Source organism: Nesoenas mayeri, assembly GCF_963082525.1.
Source record: "Nesoenas mayeri genome assembly, chromosome: Z".
Taxonomy (NCBI): domain Eukaryota; kingdom Metazoa; phylum Chordata; class Aves; order Columbiformes; family Columbidae; genus Nesoenas; species Nesoenas mayeri.
In genome coordinates this window covers 34,578,728-34,586,794 of record NC_137542.1, presented here as the reverse complement: position 1 = coordinate 34,586,794, position 8,067 = coordinate 34,578,728, and positions in this window count along the sequence as shown.

Sequence of the window (8,067 nt, the reverse complement as noted above, 5' to 3'; positions counted from 1 at the left end):
CAGCACAAGGGTCACAGCAGATTTGGAGGTAAGGTGCAGGCTAGGAAACAAGTAGGCAAGTGTAAAGAGGGTAACCTTTTTATTATTTCTTAAGAAGTCAGATAGCACTAATAAATCATTATACCAATGCCCAGGATGACAAGCACAGCAGGGAATGGGTTAGTGCACACAAAGGCTAGCTAGCTGTCATTGCGGTGAGAAGGGGTATGCTGCAAGCCATGCCAGTATCATCCTTCTCCATATGGCACTTTCCTTGCAAGTTGTCAGGCCTCACACACAAAGTTCCTGGAAACTTCCCTTTTAGGGGTTAACTGATGCTTGTCTTGCTCTTTCCCCCACTGACAATTCTCTAGAGTCTTGCTGTGCCCAGGGCTCCAGGAAACATAACTTTTCCAGACCCTCTGTCTCTTGTCTCCAGAGATTTCACTTCACTGCATCCTCCATCTGGCATACCAACATGATCAACATTCTCTGCTGGAGGAGCCCTGTAACTGGTCAAAATTAGAGCATTTGATGGGAAATTGCAGAAGTTTGTTATTCCAGCCTTCAGACTTTGGGGATCTCTGATTTGACATCTGACTCCAAAAAACAGGGACTTCACAGCACTGGTACCTTTCCTGCCGGGTTAGTCTTTAGAAATCTCCTAATTAGCCCAAACCAAACTAAAGGACACAGAAAACCCTGCTGAATGACCTTGCTTTGAGAGGTTCATGGTTCCCAGGTCTCTGCTGTCACCTCCTCTCCAATCTTAACCTTTACCCTTTCCCATCTCCAGCACCTCTCTCTTTTTGGCCTTCTCTTTAGCAAAGAGCTGCAGGGTCCTGCAATCTGCGTGTCCACAGTGGGTCCGTACCTTCTGAGCAGGCCACCAGTGACAGCAAAGAGCACCATTCTCCTTCTAGCAAATAGCCACAGCTGTAATTGAGCAGAATGGCCACAGCACATTGTATTTGAGCAGAACAGAAATGATCCAGGTGGTCTTTTCCCATCCTGAATAACATGTGTGATTCCACAGAATGGTAGCCTTTCTAGGGAATCCTTAGCGAGTCTCAAACAGATCATTCTAGTCTTGACCTCCAAAAGGAGATGCCAAATACTGCAACTGTATGGTACGGTAAGATCAAGGAAAGCATACATTTCAAGCCAACATATTGTGGCTTTGTGTTTTTGGCTTCATTAGACACCGTAAAGTCCCCATGTGTGGTTTCCCCCTTTATATGTGTGCCATCTTTCTGCTAAAGATGGTTCAGACTGGACTGAGACTGCACACCAGATATCAATCCTGTGAGAGGTGAGGGAAAGGGAACATTTATTCAATGCCTTTTGGTTTGGTTTTTTTTTTTTGGTAGGGTAAATAGCAGGGTTTTACAGGAGTAACAGTGTCTGGAAAACTCAAGTAAGAGGAAGACTGCTGTAGCTACAACTCTGGCTGTGTTGACATTCAACAAGCAGCCTTCAGAGTCAGACAAATGTAAGACACATTACTCCAACTGTCCTCCCCAAAATGAGATCATTATGGCCCACAACCCTGGCACATTCATACAGCAGCCACTGCCTGAAATGCTGCAGCCAAAAAAGAGAATCAACACCACTGAGAAGTATTAACTCTGCTTAAACAGAACTGCAACGGGTGTTGACAACGAACAGCTGGAGGTGGCTGGGTGCTTCTGTATATTAAGCACATTTCACCGGGGCAGAGCAAGCCCAGCCAAAATGAACAGATCATACCAGCTTTGGTTGAAAGTGGAAAGTCTCTGCAGGTAAGTGTCTTGGGAGGTTTTCTAAATAAAAGAAGACACCACTACTACTCTTCCACAGTAGAGAACTGGAGCCAAAGCTGAAAAAGACTCAAGTTGGAGGTATTGTGTGTCCGGTCAGACCGTGACACCAGAGACAGCCACTCTCCCTCTGCAGCACCATGGTAACAGCCATGGTTTGCAGCACGGAGGCCTGTATCCCCAGGCATGGCGGGATATGGCATTTTCTCTTTCTGTAGCTGGTTTCCTGGGGCAGCCAGCCACACAAGGTGGCTGCACAGACTTCTGCGCTAACATGAGCTCTGAAGGGTCACCTCAAGAGATGGAAAGCCCTAGGGAAAAAGAGCCCTGAGGTGCCTGGGAGGACAGAGTGAGAAGGGAGACAAAGCTTTGCACCAGGTGACAGGGAGTGTATGCTTGGCATTACCCGCTGGAGCTGCAGGTAGAAAACAGGCTATGAGGGGAAGACTCCTGTCCCCTTGTGTAAATCTCCTACAGCTTCCTGTTCCTCTCAAAAGCAGCAGCCCAGACCTCCTTTCAAATGCTTCGCCTCTCTCTCTTCCCTCCCCAAATGTCAGTCTCAGAATGCATTCTCTAAATTTCCACATGGTCACATACCACTTCATTTCCTCACAACCAGCCACCCTACTCTTGCTCCTACAACACCCAAACCCAGACTTCAGCACAGGAGATCTTAATCCCGCTAACATCTGCTATATACTGCTGCTGCCCTCCTCATCAGGGAAGGGCCCCAGCCCCACCACCATACATCCCCAGTCTTGTGCTTCCTACCTCCCCATCAATCATTTATCTTCTTATTATTGCTCTTTGCTCAGCTAATTGTTCATTCCAACCCTGCCCCTGGCCAGGGACCAACCCTCCGTCAGTGAGATGAGCACACTGACTCGACATTCAGCACTACCCGAAACAGCAGGAAAGGTGTAGGAAGTTGCAACTCACCCCACTCTTGTTCCTGCCCACCATCCAGAAGTTGAGCCAAATACCTCATCTAGCCAGGCCTGCCCTGTGCAGACAGAATGCTTTACCCAAGAGGCATAATTTTCCATTTGAGCATTTTACTACACTTTTTAACCCAAATGAATTCCTGCTATCACTTTTGCTCCCTCCACCCTTCACCTCAGATTTACGTTTTCAGCAGCAACTGGAGAAAATGGCTTCTGCCTGCTCCTGTGCTATAGCCCTCAGCACTAGTTTTCACCATTTCCACACATCTTCCTCTGCACTCTAGATAGCTGTACTGAAAGCCAGGCTGGCAGGCTATCCAGCATCTTCCCCTTACTTCCAGGAAATCCTCACCAGGAATGCGGAAGGCGTGAGATGGACAATACAATATTCTAGCATGGAGATCCAGTCTCCTGCAAAATGGGCTCTATCTGCACAACCAAGGGTGTTGGTGGTCATTGCCTGTCATTTCCCACTCCCTATCACTCACCGTCTCCATGTGGATCCAGCATCTACAGGTAAAACGGATGTGCTGCTCCTGATTCTCTCAAATCCCAAAATCCTTCTTTATTATCTTTCTGAAAGCTTGATTTTTTTTTTTTCCTCCAGCATCATACTGACTTTTTTACAACTCCATAGCTATCTCGAGATCAAATCCAAGTTCAAATTCAGCCCAAGGCAAAAAGCCGTTCACTCTCACAAGTACGTGTTCTGAACCTTCACCATTCTTTTCCAGTTATATTTTTAAATTAGGATGCTAGATCTTTGATAGCTGATGCAGAAGCAACATGCTATCTTCTTCCCTCTCCCCAATGTAAGAAAGACTAGTCTCCTGACTTGAAGAGCTTGTTGGATTCCTCTTTTCTGAGAGAAGCAGAAGATGAAAAGGTATGTATAGTGATGAAGTGATAACTGAGAGTTGTGGGAGATACAAGCTTGCTACAAAGCTGGCTGGAGTTGGTGGAAAGCTGTTACTGACTACTTTGACCTTTGGAATCTCCCTTGTTTCTAAAATCTTTAGGTTCTTACCAAACTTTGGATTTCCAATGGCTGTCTTGAAAGTAAATTTTTAGTCTGATTCTGGTCCTGCTGAGCACATTCAGCATTTACTGCTTTGAGCAGCAGTGATGAACAGTCAGCTTTGCTCAGGATAAGGCTGTTGTACAGTGTTTTCAAGTGCAGGACAAATAACTCTTAATTATAGTTTTTCATACTGACAGACTTCTCTGAAGTCCAGGGCACACACTCATGAATTAATCCTCCTACACTGCCTGTCGAGAAGGCAAGCCCTAGCAATCTGACTTCTCAGATTAAACAGCCGAGGTTGGGAAGTTAAATGACGTGATCAAGTGAGTGTTATGGTCAATATGAAAAGGGCTGCTCTTTGCATGGCACTAAACCAGATGTCTTTCATCTTATGCCTCTCATTCCCTACATGGTTCATTCCCACTGAAGATAGTCACATACATCAAGTTAGGCAGGCACATAACTGCTTTATAAAACTGGGATCCAAATATCTCAGATTTATATTCACATGTTTAGACACTCGTCAAGCACAGTGCTAAAGCAAGAATTCCAGTCTTTACCACATCCGAAGTAGCCACAAAATAGCCAGCCAGCTCAGCTGCCTCAGGAGTGAGCTTTGTTGAACTCAGTTCTAAAGGAAGGCCTGAATTTCCCCAGGTTTCCTCAGTGTTAGCTGTTGTAACTGGGTAGAAAAAGAAGAGAATGATATTCTGAGGCACTCAGGTTTGTCCCTGCTTCCTCCTGCTTGAATGGCGAACACCTTTCAGTCACTGACTTCAGATTAATGAACCTGACTCACATCTTGTATTTGAGTTTGAAGGGATTATCTGAGTTGGATGGGAGATATCTACCACTTTTTTTTTTTCAAGTCAGTACTTGTCAAAGTGTTAGCAGCTCCCTTGACACCAACAGAAGATGACTGTTTTCTGTAGGTAAAATACAGAGGTTCAGCTTCTCCAAAGAACTCCTCATGCAGTTCTTTAGACACACCTATGGGGGACAGACAGCTTTGGACTGAAGGTTAGCAACGACCCAGAGAACAATGGAAAACCCTTCTACTTTCTGTAAGAGGAATATAATTATTGCTACAATAACTTGCTTAAAAAGTGGACTTGCTTAAATAATGGCTTTGATCTCCAAAGAAAACAACTACTTCAGGCTTAGGATGGCGTAAAACTATCATATCATCTGGTGGCATGAGAAGAATCTTATTTGCATTTCCTGCATCCTCCCTGCATTTCCTGCAGGGAATGCATTTTTGCAATGACGTGAACATTGCAAAGGCAATCTTCGTATTAAGGCTGTAGGTCTCAAGCCATACAACTGCACTGGATGCAGCCTGAGGACTTGCAGGTACCTCACTAAGGATCTCTTCTGGATATAAAACATCCGAACACATGGAAAGAAGCATTGTGCTATTTGCACTGAGGTAACTCGGCAAAAAAAAAAGAGATTGTAAAAAATCCTTAATTTTTTCTCCTTAGAAAGCCATGTTTGAATTTAATAAAGATCTCTGGGATCAAGGGGATACTTCATAAGAATTGCCAGGGGTTGGGCATAGACTCCAGTAATTTACTTTGGCCATTGTGTGTGGCTGGAGATCTAGCAGGGGAAGGTAGTAGAAATGAAGACATTGACATCAACTGTACTAATGGCCACCACAACAGTGTGTTTTCCTGTAGATCAGTGCCCACAGAAGGTCTTGGAGATGGTGGTATTCACACCATGCAGCATGTTGTCTGTGACTAAGGTATCTCAAACCACCAAGATCTTTTCTGAAGATGCCAAGACAAGTCACCAGTCAAAAACTCCCTGCATGGACTGCAATCATCCTTAAGGGATGGCACTATGTGACTCAAATGATATTGCAGTGACAGACCAGACAACTATGGGGAAAACTTACATCCTTGGAGTGAACTGGAGAATGAAAGCCATCCTGGAGATTAACACAGTGAAATTATTTTAAAGACCAGACCATATTGTAGTAAATAAGGTACAGTACAGACCACTCAAAAATATTAATATAATTACTGTTTACCCTGTGGGAGAGATCAATATATGCAGACTGCTTTCTAAGCATTGCTTCTTACCCCCAAAGTTCCCAGTTAAATCTAAGTGGTTCTTTTTTAAAAGCTGATGTTTTGCTATGAATCACTCAACAAGGAGGCTAACAAAGGTGTCCTGGAAGGCGATACTTTGCACTGAGATTCTGTGCTTTCCCCCTTGCTGTATCTTTCAACCCATTGCCTTAGCTTCTCCCTCCAGTCCCTAAAGCAGGCACCAACACAGATGCGGACCAACCCCGGTCCTTCTGAACTCAGTCTCATCCTTCAGCGACAAAGACATCTTCATCTCCTGGGCCTGCAGTCTGCAGAGGCAGCTCTGAACACTTGGTCAAAGAGGATTCACTTGGATCATCCTGTGTCTTCTAGGTTAGATTCCCTGTTTTTTGAGGTGCAGGCTCTCTCTTGAATACCTGACTTCACCACCTCACAGGCAGCAACAATTTTACCAAAGAATGCTTGTTTTAGCCTGGTTTTCTAAGAAAACAAAGGCTTACAAGGTTATGCTACTGTTATCTGTTTGTTCATATGTCTGCTTCCCGTAATATCTTTTGAACTGGTTACCTAATTTCAAACAAAAGTAGGATAGAGGTCTCAGGGAAAATTAGGTTAATGAAAATCAGCACTTTACTAATGCTTGTTCCAAGGGAAAGACAAGAAAAGCACATGTCTTTGGGCAGTGGTAAGCATTGGTAAGTGGTCCACTCATCTAGACACTTTTTTTGCCTGTCAGGGAGAGGTATCCATCGTGACACAAATGGGAGATGGGAAATACTGCTAGGAATGCAGGAGGTAGGGCCAAATGACCAAATCTGTAGGAATAGAGACTTCACAAAACATTGTACTTTTTGTTATCATTGGTACAAGTTCCTTGTGATTCATGTGCCCTGCTAGCAGGCAAACATAGCCATAGTTTTCTTGGTGATTAAACACTAACAGCACAGCTGGTGCTTTTGAAATTCTGCCAGCTCTAACTATAGGACTCCTTCGTTTTCTTTCCTGGCAGAAGGAAGAGCTCCTGGTTACTAAAGGGCAACTCTTTGGTAAACACCCAGGTTGCTGCCTCACCATCACAAAGAGAGAAGGAATTATAAAGAAAACAGCTGAACCAAGTTATGGCATGGCATTCACTGTTGTCAACCCTTTCCTGAGTCTGTGTCAATACCAGCAAGAATGAATTTGTGGTATATGGGAAGCCGAACTGCATTGCAATGTTTAATCCTGAGGCATCACTGGTTGTTTCAGTATTCACTCAAAAAATAGAAGGCTCTTATGGGTTTTCAGTGACAAAAGGACTGGCTTTTGGCAGGAGCTTCTTGTTATGAACACACTGTAAAAATCTCCAGCTATAAATACAAGTTACTTTATCCCAGAAATTGATGTTATCTTAGACAAGATGTCTGGGGGGAACCCACGAAATCAGGTGGTCAAAAATGTCTCAACCTTCCTTAATCGACAGATAAAGGCTACGAGCCATCCTACCATTTAAGAACTGCATGGTGATTAGGAGGGATTGCAATGCATGAGTACATTACTCAGCATTTCATCAAAGTGTTACCATTTTATAAAATGATATTTTTACTGGGTTTGCCCCCAATATGTCAAATAACCCCTCAGAAGAGAGGGCAGAGATATGCCGCATCCTTGCTGGCTGCAGGCCAAGGGGTTTCTTTAGACTATTTTCCCACTGTCCTTTCATGCTCTGTGGGCTCTGCATGTCTCATGGGCTGTTACTCTGTGGTCCATATTCCATAGGTTAAAAATGCTAATCTAGCCCATACCAGTTGTGTGAATGCATGAGCACCATTTTCACCATCCATATTATTTACAGGCCTGGATATCCTACTTTCTCCCAGGCAATCTTTTTGAATGCTTCACTATCTTAACAAGCGGAAAAGATCTAATCTAAATTTCCCTTTCTGTAATTTCAGCCTGCTGCTTTTATCTTATCCACCATGGACAGAAAGAACAGATTATGCCTTTCTCTCCTGAAGCACTCTTGTAATTACATGCAAAAGGATCATATGAACTCTGAGCTGCCTGTTCTCCAAATTAAAACAATCCCGGCTTCTGTTCAGCCTTTCTTGTAAGTCCTGCTGCCTGTGTAACTTGTTTGTATTGACAGGCATAGCTGCCGGATAAAGCAAAAATGCAACAGTCTACCTTCTCATCAGCCCTAAACAGTGATTACTGCAGCTATCTGTCACCAAGCATGAAGACAGTGTTCTGGGCTTATAGACCACGCATTTTTAGGATCT